Source organism: Pogona vitticeps, chromosome 3 (assembly GCF_051106095.1).
Source record: "Pogona vitticeps strain Pit_001003342236 chromosome 3, PviZW2.1, whole genome shotgun sequence".
Taxonomy (NCBI): domain Eukaryota; kingdom Metazoa; phylum Chordata; class Lepidosauria; order Squamata; family Agamidae; genus Pogona; species Pogona vitticeps.
The window spans coordinates 105,216,213-105,230,125 of NC_135785.1; the positions used below are offsets into that span (position 1 = coordinate 105,216,213).

The 13,913-nt window shown below is 40.1% G+C and overlaps 1 protein-coding gene and 1 long non-coding RNA gene across 3 annotated transcripts in view; one reads left to right on the top strand and one right to left on the bottom strand.

The window, feature by feature from the left end:
* NRG3 (neuregulin 3) overlaps positions 1-13,913 on the bottom strand; it is an 873,187-nt gene that overhangs the window by 203,261 nt on the left and 656,013 nt on the right. The gene's annotated exons all lie outside the window — the stretch shown is intronic.
* Positions 12,731-13,913, top strand: part of LOC144588344 (uncharacterized) — a 28,590-nt gene continuing 27,407 nt past the window's right edge. The window contains exon 1 of the long non-coding RNA XR_013543857.1: positions 12,731-12,873. This is a non-coding gene — a long non-coding RNA (uncharacterized LOC144588344). The remainder of the gene's footprint in view (positions 12,874-13,913) is intronic.

Here is a 13,913-nt window from a genome sequence, read left to right on the forward strand (position 1 = left end):
GCTAAGTTTCAAATGCCTGAGGATGTGATCAGATGGGAAAACAGATAGCAATTTGGACTGTTTGTGGAGTGGTTGGTGCAATATTTGCTGGTGATCACATGACATACAAGGAAATGTGCTCCATCCTGACTAATCAGTGCCTAATCTGGATCTTTTTGGTCTTCCTGTAGGGTTACTATGTTTTGTGGCCAGGCTAGAACAAGACAGACGTTTTGTGGCCAGGATAGAATAAGACACTTCTGGCAGACAGAAGGGTCACTTTAAGGGAGATTGCTCCAGTTAAAGTGACCTTTTCAGTGTGATCAGGAAAACCAGCCATCTGATTACACCCTCAGTTTCACAGTCTCAATGGTATGGCTCTCACATACAAGCACTCCTATCTTATTGAAATAGAAAACTAGTAGAAGTACCCTCTCTTCCCCCCCCCCCACTCTGCACTTGTCAGCCTTCACCAGATTCACATGTGCCAGAAACTCATCAATCATCTTAAGGGTACTTTTCCCACTTTCTCTCAGCTCGTTTGCTTCTTCCTGTCCCAAACTCTGTTCTTTTCTTAATAGACTTTCTCTTTTTCAGCCCCAAAGTTTGTGCAGCTTTTTTCTCTCCCATATGTACTTCTCATCCATACCAAAGACCAGGAATTTCTCTTTGCTCTGTTCTATTGCCCAAACTCTGAGCAGCCACATTTATATAGTAAACAGATTATTTAATTATGCAAACCATGTGGTGGACCCATGGCTAGGATACTTTTATGGTACCTCAACCTAAACGTTTGTGGTGAGGTTACTTGCCTGCCCCAAATACGAGTCATCCTTGGATGGACAATGACAGGAACCATGATTTTTAAAGGATCTCTTTTCTTCCTGCAATTGAAAGGCTTAAAATACATGGCCAAGCTTACCTCTACTTGAAGTCAACTGGAAACATTTGGACTACACCTCAAAGCCTCCTGCTCTTAAGGAGACCCTCTAATCTTGAAGATTCCTCCTACTCCTGAGGGACTAATTGACAGACAGCCAATGTACTTTCTTTCTTTCTTCCTATTAGAGCACTGCACAACTCCAAATTATGGAGATATATGAAACACAGTTATAATTATAATATAAATATAGGTAAAATTAAAATGTTAATTAGACTGTTTTTGAACAGAAGCTGGTTACTTCAATAGTGTGATCTCAGCCATTTGCTAAATCTTCTTTTGTATACATGGTGGAACATAAATTGCATACACCTAAGTGCTGTATTGATTGAATTTCTCCACAGTCACAGAAAATTTGTCATGAATCCAGGTAGTTCCATTTTACTTCATTATTCTTTGATCTTCTTACTTCACTTCAGAGTCTATTAAGTGACTTCCAGATAGTTCAGCTAGAGTCTTGTCCTAGTGAGAGACACTCTTCAGCATTCATCCATTTGGCAAGGTGTGTTGTTTTTTGTTCTCCATAGGTTTACCTCAGCTTATTCTGGTTAATATTTAGAGCTTGAACTATGTGCATAAAACCTTTACTCAGTTTTAGTCTCAACTTGAGAACTATGATCAATTTGTAACTTCCATTTTGGCATGTTCCCATGTCCTCAGTCCAAGAGGGTGCTGGACCAACTAGATTCCAAGTCACATTCCAGAAACAACCCCACCCAACACACACCTATAAATCAGATTATATTTCATATTTCAAAGAAAATCCCTTTAAATCTGGGAAAAAATTGACCTTGACTCTTACAGAAATGAAAAAGACTTGCTGGATGGACACTATAACAGAGCTTGACATGATGAGAAGCAGCCAGAAAGCTTGGAGAGTACTGAAAATATGGTAATGCAGGCAGCAGATTTTTAAATTAATGCTTTTTTTAAAAAAGTAAGCTCCTTTTGTATCCATGGCAGGTTTCAATTAGAAATGTAATCTTTACTGCATCATTTTTTTCTCACCTGCAAGGACAACAATGTATTTCCTGGTGCTCCTGATAAGAGTTTTCACATTGTGGAGCATTATATTTTGTGCATTTTTTGAAATGTGTACACTTCATGCAATTATGTTAGCTATTCATAATGCTTGAAAGTTATGACTAAACCAAGACTACTGTATTGTGGATATATCATAAAAGATAATACTCACTGGGAAATAAAGATCATGATGTCCATAATCATGATAATGCAAGAAAGAGTGGCATACAATAGGAAAAGATAAAGATAAAAGAACCCAGCACTTTGAATCTGCAATAACTGAACAGATCTCTTAATGACACAACCTTTTGGAGGTCACTGATTTATAGGGATAATACAAGTCAGAAGCAACTTGACTGTGCAAAACAAGTATTTCTGTTGTTCCATTTTAGAATCTGAAACATTAGATGGTTTGCATCTTTGTTCATCATCACTCAGCTCTTCTGTACTTGAATTGTGTGTGTGTCTTGCTCTTTTTCTCAGTTTAGGTTGAAAGCAAGCAATCTTATGGCCAAATCACACCTGCCAAATGAATCCCAGTTATTCTGATTTGGCTATTTTTTAGATTGTTTAATAAATTCCCAAGCACATGACGCAAGGCCATGAGCGATTCGTTTTCTGAGCCAGCTTTATTTCTACTTTATTTCTAGTTTACTCCTCCCTTGTCAAGATGGTTGTTTTTACTTTGTACTGATGATGAATTGCTTCATTCCTTACCATTTCATCTGGTGTGAATGTCGCTGTCCATTTATTTCATTGCAAAAGGGTCAGGTTTCTGGGCGCTGTGGCCACTTCATGGCCACTGCACTTGTCCCTCCCTTTTTATTTTTATTTTAAAGGTATATCGACAAATTGGCTTGTAACGAGACAGGTGATCCCTTAGAGCAGTGGTCCCCAACCTTGGGCCTCCAGATGTTCTTGGACTTCAACTCCCAGAAATCCTGGCCAGCAGAGGTGGTGGTGAAGGCTTCTGGGAGTTGTAGCCCAAGAACACCTGGAGGCCCAAGGTTGGGGACCACTGCCTTAGAGAGTCAAGTAACAGCTGCTGCTGCTGCTAGAAAAAACAGCAGGAGACAGCTGGAAGGAGACAGCCTTCCCCCCTCCCTTTGAAAGAAGTCTCAAGCAGAGGCTTTTCTCCTCTCTTTAACCCCTGCAAAGGGTTAGGGTAAAGAGAGTAAAGGAGAGAAAGGAAAGAGGGAAGAGGAGAGAAGGCTCGGATTTCTCTTACTACAGTGTTGATGTATCACTTTTGTTATTTAAAAGGGGGGCCAAGAAACAGTAGAGAAAATGAAAAAATGATGGGAACGCTCCCATTGGTATATATACCACATGACCACAAAAATAAACATATTGGTACAACAGAGGTATGGAAAGAATCGGCATAACTGGAGTTCTTTGGGCAGGTGTGATTAAGCTCTCATAGAACTTTCAAATTCTTGAGTTTTCTTGTTAGATCAAAACAGCCTACATGGATGGACTAAGAAATTAAAGAGCATACTTCTAATCCCTAGGTGTAGGTGTCTACTCTTGGAGATATGGCAGGGACAGACAGACCCCATCTCACTGAACCCCAGGAAATCTTCCCTCAGACATGTGGGAGAAAACAAGGACGAGCCTGCCACTTCATTTGTTCTGTTTCTGTAAACTCAGTTTCCATGTTGTTACTTGCCTTAAGTTTCTGCGATGCAACAAAGAAAGAGGATGTAGGGAATATTTAAGAAATTGGCAATCTGGCCAATAAACCAATGTTGACTGCAGAAGGAATTTGAGGGAAGGCACGCAGGCAGGGAGGACATGAAAAATAAATTGCCATCATTGCATTGTATAATACACATGGTAAACATGGAAGAAATATGCAGTGAAAAGAAAAGAAGGAAATATTCATGCTGACCAGGAAGTCTGCATTTCAAATGCACTGAATTATATCAGCGTCAGAGTTAAAACATGTTGCCTTTTACAAGTGCAAAGAAGGTGAGCTGCTACAGTGGCAAACAGCAGGGAGCTTGGGTATTATAAGTTTTATATCCATGTGCAGCACAACTGTCAAAGACATATGAGCAACAAAGTCATTTTATGTGACTGAGTGACTTGAGCAGCACATAAAGTAGCCAGATAAACTTCTTTAAAAAGGACGTGTTACCAAACTGGCCAAGTTTGTGCAAAACCCCTGGAGTCTCATTTTTGCCAAGACATGTATGTGAATGCCACGGACTGTTCTAACTAGAAAACTTGTCAAACCAAGGACAAGTAAAGGTTTGAACAATAGCTAAGAAAACATAGCCTCTAGTCTCAAAAACCCCAAGAAGAACTGACAGGAATATAGATCTAAATAACCCCTATCAAAAATTATATAGAAGACCTTGAACACCCCAGTCAATGAGTCCTCTCACAGGATAAGCCTCCTGTAGAGAGGCCAGCTGGATGAGATCCGCTTCTTATCTTTTTGCACTGCAAGGGTTGCCTGGATTTGTGCGAAAGGAAAAAGCCTAGAATGGTCTGACTTTTCATCAACAGAGCCTGTCCATCTCCTTCTTCCTGTAAGTGAAGTGACCTATTATATTTCCACTGTACCTGAATTAGCCAGGTGGGCAAAGTATAAGGTCAGGGCAGTACAGGGCACATGACTAACAAGGGGCCAGATTACTAGTTAGCCTGGCCGGAAACAGATAAAAAGACATACAGTAGCCATGTTAGTGGTTCTGGGGAGAATGTTCCAGGGCGAATCTTTCTGAATCCATCTCTGTCTGAACCTCCTGCATGTCTCTTCCAGGTCTCTTGATGCTGACTTTATTTCTTACCTAAAACCACTGTCTTAGGATCTTGAGAACTCAGAAGCTCAAAGAAAGCCCACTTCTGATTGCCAGATACTGGAAATGCATAATTAGGGATAGTACTCATCACCATTGTGTCCTACCTGAGAGTTTTCATATGTTCTGTTTCTGCTATCAATGGAATCCTAAGCTAGACAGACTTTGGTATGATCTCAGAATACATGACCATATTCCTGAATTTGGTCAGGGTGAATGCCTATAGCAATTATCAATGCAAGCACTGGTTTCCAGATGCTAGTAGGTAGATCCAGTTTGCACGAAAAGGGATTAGAACCCTGTCCCTCACTCATTCAGTGCAACAGCATGACATATTTAGGTAGCTGAAGGCAGTTATTCGTGCCCAAAGAAACATCTGCAAATGTGTGTGCAAAATCACTGAAAAGTGTGGGGTTTCTTTTACGCAGGTCAAAATAGTCTTAGGACTATACAGTCGCGCACCGATTAATGATTACCCCGTATAATGACGAATCCGCTTCACAACGATGTTTCTGCAATCACAATTGCGATCGCAAAACATATTTTAATGGGGTGTTTTTGCTTTGCAACGATCGGTTCCCTGCTTCGGGAACCGATTCTTCACATTACGACGATCAAAACAGCTGATCGTTGGGGTTTCAAAATGGCCACCGGCTGCTGAAAATGGCTACCCGCTGTTTTTAGGAAGCATTTTTCGCAAGACAAGCACCGGAAAATGGCCACCGTATGGAGGATCTTCGCTGGATGATTAGGTATTTTGCCCATTGGAATGCATTAACCGGTTTTTAATGCGTTTCAGTGGGGCTTTTTATTTCGTTTGACAATGTTTTCGCTCTACAGCAATTTTGCTGGAACGAATTTACGTTGTCAAGCGAGGCACCACTGTATGTCTGATTCATACAAATTACAAATTCTGAATACAATTCTAAAGAACTGGGTTTAATTTCCAGGTTTAGCTTCAAACATAAAATAACAACTGTCAGGGGGGATTCAGGATTTGGGTGCGGAACAGGAACTGTTTTATAATATGTGTTAGTACAACCTCATGTATTTTTCATGTTTGGTGATGAGAAAAATTCACTAAAAGCATGCAAAGTGTGCTGCTTATATACCGCCCCATAGCACTTAAAGCACTCTCTGGGCGGTTTACAAGTCAATTATGCAAGCTACACATTGCCCCCCCCCAGCGAGCTGGATACTCATTTTAGCGACCTCGGATGGGTAGAAGGCTGAGTCAACCTTGAGCCGGCTACCCGGGATTGAACCCCAGGTCGTGAGCAGAGTTTTGGCTGCAGTACAGCGGTTTAACCACTACACCACAAGGCTCCTAGCCCTGACAGAATTGGAGGTTCATGGTTTGGCAAGAAATGAGATTTTCAACATGAATGGAAAAATCCACATTTTGAAAGGAGCACACAGATGTACAAATAAAAGACTCATTCTCTCCCAGTTCAAGGGCCAATGAAAACCTGGCCCTAGATGGGTTTCAGAGTGTTGAAGTCTGAGATGCCAGAAAATAGTATATAGAAAACAGTGAAGATTTAATGCTGCCTAGGGGATTATGAGAGCTCTCATCGACAATGGAACTTTTCCAGACTCTGATATTATTCATGTTACTAGACTTCAAGAACAAAACAATCAAATTCTCTTTTATCTTTCACAGACTTCCAGGAGCTTACTTGGTGCTGTACTGAAAAAAAGGAAGAATTGGGAAAAGCAAAGATAGAGGAGGAGGAAGGAAAGGGAAATAAATTATTAAAAGTTTCTGATAATGATAATAATGATGATATAGTTTCTCTGAATCTAATGTTTCTGGAAGGAATTTCAGTGATCAGGTACTAATGGTCAAAGTCCTGCTGAGGAGATTATGCCTGTGTAAGACTGATGACAGTGTTGATGGGGGAAGATTGCCAGCAATGAAAGAGTCCCTGCTTTGTTCCCAGTCTCACTGACTGAGAGTCACAGTTTGGTTACATTATGGGGAGAAAATGTTTAAATCAGATTTTGCATGTCTTAAATCTAGAGATGGGAGTACAGTATTTGTATATGAATACCCCCACACAGGTGGACATAACGAGGGTTCAGCCCGTGGGGCCAGACCACCCACTCATCTGTCCACTGCTGCAGCTGGCTCCACACTCCCTTCCTATCACTCTGGAGCTTGCGGTCAACTAGCCACTCGTCAGCCTGGCAGGGAGACTCATCTTCCTTCCTTCTGCCAGGAGTGGCTAGTCGACCACAAGCTCTGGAGAGATTGGAAGGGAGTGCGGAGTCAGCTGCAGCAGTGGATGGGTGAGCAGATGGTCCGGCCCCAAACGCTCATTATGTCCACCTGTGTGGGGATATTCGTATTCATATACAAATACCCCCATCTCTAATTAAATCAATTTTTAAAAAGGTGACTACATGCTGCACAAGGATGTGTGGATTGTTCTGAGAGGGAATTATGTAATTTTGATTGAAAGTGAGGTATTTTACTCTTCCACCAGTGTCATCTATTTTAACTCTGATGTCAAATCAATTTATTTTTAATCATTTCAACATGTGTGAATGCCTCTGTTGGTGTCAATAGTTCCTGCGGGGTTTGCCACTCACTGGTGTGCCTCCCATCCCCCCTCTCCCTCTCCATTCCATGTGTGTGTGTAGGTATGTGTATCTCCCTCCTTTGCAAGTTTAGGCATACCAATCTTGTCAAAATGTCTGGTCAGTTTCAGCTAGCCTCCCCAACACTTTGAAAGCCTTGTTAATTTCAGTCTTGTCTGGATGTCTCCCTCCTTGGCAAGTCTGTTTTTTCCCCTCATGTGTAAAGCTTATATAGTGATATGCCAGTTGGAAATATATAAAAATTAAACTGGCAGTCAGCACGAGGGGTAAAGTGCTCCCTCCTTCGTAAGCCTTACTTCAGACATAGGGAAGAGTACAGAAGGGTCTAGTGGGCCATTTCCCTTGAAGGCATTCCATATCATTTCTCTAAAATTTAAACTTTTCAGGGAGTGATGGAGGGAAGGAAGGAATCCTCTCAATTAAGGAAGAATGAAAATAAAAAGTGAAAACACCTGCTTAGGACACACACACCCCAATGTTGTTTCCAGCATTTTAGTCAAGGAGTACAAAATGGCTGAGATGACTGACATGCACTTTTGTTTTCACAATTACTTTCTAATTTCATTAAAGTGCAGTTATAACTACTATGGAATAAATTGAATATGTTTAATTAAGCATACTACACTATGGTTCTGCAGTTTTACATTGATGGGTCTTAAACCACATTTTTTACTACAAGTCTAGACTGCTGTCCTTCAAAGACATTACTGTTCAACAGTTTGTCTACTAGTCAGCAAAGTGCTTCAAATTACTGTCTCTCAGGTATCACGTGTGGGTAAAAAAAATTGTTACATTGCCATATTAGTAACAATTGATCAACGTTTTCAGATGGCATATTTGGAGTAGAAAGAAGTTGTGATTTTTAAAAGGGAGACAGATCAGTAAATAATCATTAAAATTGGGTAACAGATCCACCCACCCAGGTCTAGGGATCTGAAAGCGTAACTCTTTAAAAAGTTTGAATTTAATGAGTACCATGCTAGGCCTAAATAAGGGTCGCTTCAAAAACAAACCCTCTTCAACCTTAAAAATATGCTGGCATTAATGTGCAGCCTGGTCCTCTCCGTGGTGAAATTAATTGTACCTGCTGAATATCACCAGTGTATATGGGACAGAATTTTATTTCATTTAGTTTTTGAAAAATTCCCCAAAACTCACAAACTTCATCACATCATTCAGCATAAAAAGTATGTGAGTTAGGAAATATTCTAATGTGAGAGAACACAAAAAGGGCAGATTTCCCCATGTATGTATGTATGTATGTATGTATGTATGTATGTATGTATGTATGTATGTATGTATGTATGTATGTATGTATGTATGTATGTATGTATGTATGTATGTATGTATGTATGTATGTATGTATGTATGTATGTATGTATGTATGTATGTATGTGTTTTACAGTAGGATCTTTTAGTGTTGTGGGTGTTATTCTACATTTTGGATGTATTTGTGTGGGGGAGGGGGAATATCACATCACACCATACCTGTCACACTGACCAGGTGCTTTTGATCCCCTGCAGAGCAAGTAAACAATTGCACCCACTTGTGCTACTGATCAGCCACTGTGCTTCTCCGTATCCTCAGATCATAGAAGCACTCCTTCCTATTTATTAAGTGATAGGAGAAACTGTTGCACAACTGGCCTTAGGTGCCCATTTTTTGGTGCTCAAATACACATGTAGATGTGCGCATGCATGCGCACACATATACACACGACAAACAAATTGTTTAGTTCGATTGTTGTCTTTTATGCCTCTGCTGGTGTCACCTACAGTTAGGGCAAGTGCTGCTGATCAAAAAAAGACCACCCTGATCTTGCAATTTGGACAAGATCACAAGGCAGCAGGTGCATACATGAGCGCTCTGAGCCAGTGAGTAAAACCTACTGGATGTGAAGAAATATATTTAAGCCACAACATTTGAATATTGCATTTTCAATATTGCAATTGGAAATCCTCCATGAACTTGGGGAAGAGGGGGAGGAACCAGCACTTCTACTTCTGTCCAGGCCTGTTCTTTCACTTTAGAATAATGTATGATGCTTCCACCAGCATATAATGAAAATTGCTAATGTCCAGCTTTTGGAATGGAAAACGGAGAAATATGCTATAAGCAAATGATTCTGGCTTTCCATCAACTGCAATCTGTGTCAGTCAATCAGATTGTGCAGAGCTGATCCAAATGCATGAATAGGTGTAAAAGCAAAGCAAAGGAAAGGAAAACTGAAAAATTCCAGACAGACAGCTGGTTCATAAAATGACATTATACATTTCAAACCTCCTGTATTTACAGGGAGACAGTATTCCTTTCAGCTGCCAAAGGCGGCTGTGCTGCCAGTGCATCTGTCAACCATAGCATAATGAAGAAAGGTCATATTTCAGTGCCAGCCTCAATCAAAGAATGTTTTGCATTATCATCCATCATTTACGGCAATGGAAATACACAAGTATGTGACAGAAAGTTGCCCAAGTATCGGTCCTTTGCACTATGAAAATAATTAAACTTTGAGTTACCATTAATTAGTGTTGCATATGGACATAGGCAGTTGTCTCATGCTGTCAGAACATTGATCTATCTACTTGGAGTGAAAGCTGCTCTCCAAGATCCTGAGTGAGGGTTCTCTCTGACCCTACAACCTCAGATCTGTTTATTTACCAGAGAGGACGAGGTATCCTCTCCACATGGGCCAGAAATCCATTGGGGGCAGAGTTGCTTCACATGGAGAAGCTACCTGGGCAGAGCAGCCTCCTCCTCTTTGGACTTCTGCATTTCCGTAATTAAAGCCAGGCTAGTGGGAATGGGGCTAGCGTATCTCACTGACCATATGTGGGTTTCACTCATTTTAAACATGTCTGAACAAGGCCATAGAATTAAACAAACCCAGATCTAGAAATTTTACTTGAGCAGAATTATTGGGAGGGAGAATTTCAATATTGTCTGTGTTGGAAAAATGAGGATCAGAAATCCTTCCCGATCTGTTCCACAGCCTCCTGATATCTATCAGTGGATCCAGACCAACCTTCTGTCCATCTCAATAGTTACCCCTGAAACTGAATCTAAAACATAACATAGGCTTCCTTTTGAGGAAAGCACAAAATAATATTTTTAAAAGGCTACCACCCTATCTTACATGTACACCTTTGTGATCTGGAATAGTACTGACTAATCTAGCTGCCTCCTTTCCTCCACTATCCAAAAATACTTTGGAGCACAGGATGCAGGAGAAGAGAGCAGCTCTTTCTGAGCAGCCATGAAGCAAGTGGCACAGGTGAAGGTAAGACTACATCCAGCAGCTGTTCCACCCTTCTGTATGATAGTGTCACTAGGGCTGGATCTGAGGGAGGAGGTCAGATTATGTAGGCCTGAGAGTAGCAAATAATGGGAGCAATAGCAGAAAGGTTCAGTATCTGCCCTACAGGGGCATAACATGATAGAATCATAGAAGAATGGAGTTGGAAGACGTTTATCAGGCCACTCAGTCTAATTCCCTACTCAAAGCAGGAATCCAAATCAAATTATATATATCTGACAGAGAGCTGTCTAATTTTCTCTTGAATGCCTCCAGCACTGGAGCACTCACCACTTCCCGAGGCAATTGGTTCCATTGTTGCACTGCTCTTACCATTAGGATAATTTCTTTCTGGGTCTGATTCTGCACCCAACTGTGTAACAACCTGACAGTTGTTCTATCCAGCCCACACCCAGTTAGCTCATGATCAGAATATCATGAGGAACTTTGTCAAAAACTTTGCTGAAGTCAAAATATACTATGTCTACATCATTCTCACCATCTACCACAGAAGTTACCTAATAAAAATGACATAAAATTAGTCTGGCAGGATTTATTCTTGACAAATCTGTGTTGGCTTCTAGCTGTTACTGCATTGTTTTCATGGTGCTTGCAGAGTGACCACATTATAATCTTCTCCAGAATTTCTCCTTGGACTGATGTCAGGCTGACTGGTTCACAAGTTCCTTCTTTTTGCCACTTAAAAAAATGGGACAACATTAGCCCTCGCCAATCATTTGGCATTTTCCACTTTTAAAAGACATTTCCCCTTTCTCTATATATAAAAGACCTCATGCTTATTCCCAAGTAAATGCATTTAGCATACAGACAGCAAAAGCAAACTCTACTTTATTACTTTCGTTATGATGGTGCTTTGATTTTAGTGCAAGTAAAATGCAAAACTGCACATGTTCTAAACCTTTCTTTCTTTCTTTCTTTCTTTCTTTCTTTCTTTTTCTTTCTTTCTTTTGGTTATGTTTGGCTAACAGTTATGTTTGATTGGTTTTCTAGAACACAACATAGATTTAGTGGCAGTTGTAAAGCAAGGAATGTTTGGAGACAGGGAAAGAAAAATGTTAGTTGTGTGCTTCCTAAATAAAACATATGCATTGGCTGAAATCCAATAGTAAGTTGGAACTAGAATAAGCCTATTGAATCAGAAGGGATCTGTTGTGTCAACACCTATGAAAAGTCCCATTGATTCAATAGGCCCACTGTATACATGACTGGATTTCAGCCACTGGCATGTAAAACCTTTCCCATACACCCATTAAACCCAATAAACTTAGCAGCAGCTTTACTATGTAGATAGGTACAAAAGACAGAAGGCTTTCTACACGATGACCACAGGAAGCTCCCATAGACTAAGCCAGAGTACTGGTTCATCTAAATGTTTTTTCATTAAACTCAACACTGACTAAACTGACTGACAGTGGTTCTCCAAGGTTTTCTGCATGAGTCTTTCTGACTCCTACCTGGTTATGAGAGGAAATCAACCAGGGACGTTACCCATGGAGAACTTTACACACAGAATGACTGAGCTACAGCTTCTCTCTTAAAGTTTTTTTGGCCCTCCTTAAACTTTTTGAACAATTTGGATGGTGTAAGTAAGGAGGAAAAAACTGAGACTTCTGCACAATGTAAAGTGAACAGCTTTCTAGCATCCTGATAAAACAGAGAAAAGTGAATAATGGGAGTGTAAATAAATCACCTACATTATATGGAATCAGCAATATAGTATAGCAGTTTAAAATGAATTTCTACATTTTAATCATTGCTTTATCAAATCATTTTTGAGACATAAGTTCAACATAAGCTTAAATGAATAAATAGTTTACAGGAGAAGGATTATGCTTGTTACACTATATTTTACAAGACTAGATAAATTCAGTTCTTCAAAAAAACCTCTGGTTTATGAATATGGAATATTGTGCTTCTACACCCATGATTCAAAAAGCCAGGAAATGGCCTGTTCTTGCTGCACAATATGGTGCCCACGTTGCCAGCTAGAAAAAGGACACCAAGCTGTACATAGCAAAGGGCAGCCTGAATGTCGACAACATCAATGGCAGCAGTCAAGATGGTCTACAACACTGGTTCTTAACCTTGGGTTACTCTAGAGTTTTGGACTGCAACTCCCAGAAGCCTTCACCACCTGCTGTCCTGACTGGGGTTTCTGGGAGTTGCAGTTCAAAAGCATCTGAGTAACAAAGGTTAAGAACCACTGGTCTACAAAGTGACACCACACAGGGGGCTACCCACAAACCATGAAGCATCACAAACCACAATTCTTCAGGTTTGTGCCCATCTCTAACATCATTATAAAATGGTCATTTTTGCATTTCTTCGTATGTTGTTATCTGCATAATCTTATTGGTATAATGTAACACTCTACTCAAGATCTTGCCGTTAAATATTTCTAAAAAAATTATTTGGTCCAAAGAATTTCAGAGAAAAAAACATAGACTTTCTGGATTGACTCATTTGCATAGCTCAGAATTGCAAGTGACTATTCAGTCTCCTCTCCAGGTAAATCCTGCTGAAGGGCAAGTCCATTTTGCTCCTGCTTTTTCCTTCTTAGTTTTCTTTGTCTTGAAACAGGAATTGGACGGGACAGATGCTCAAATATAGGATACTTTCCAATGAAACAGAACACATGTCCACCCTAGCTTACAGAGAAGCTAAACAGATGGAGAGGCAGGAGCAGGCCTTTTCATTTGTATTCATGATATAGAGTTGACAAAGGTTTTAACTTGTTTAAAAGCAGACGGAATGTCTTTTAGAACTGTGGCTGATGCTGTATATCCTTGAAAAGAGATAATGATCACATTCAAAACAAGCCTTCATTTTGATTTCAGACTTCCAAAATACCTCCATCAGCAATTCACTTGGTAACTATGGTGGAGGTAGTGGGGGGCGGGGAGAAGATGAAGAAGAATTGGATCAGAAAACACAAAATTTAATGAACTTGCATCACACACTAAATCCAAAAAGTGACATGGACAGATTATATTGACCATGAAAAAAATGGAGGGCATGCACATTCAGCAGGTAGTAGGGAAGGAAAAAAGAAGCCTAAATGATTATATTAGCACAAGTAGAGAAAAAATTACTTAAGGTAGTGAAAATGGGGAATATTTTGAAAACAACAGAAACAAAGACTCAATATAAGAAACAAAGAAATTAAGCACTTGGAAAAATAAGCCACTACATGGACAACATCTGAGAAATATTGATGGAAGACATGAAATAATTCAACATGGGCAT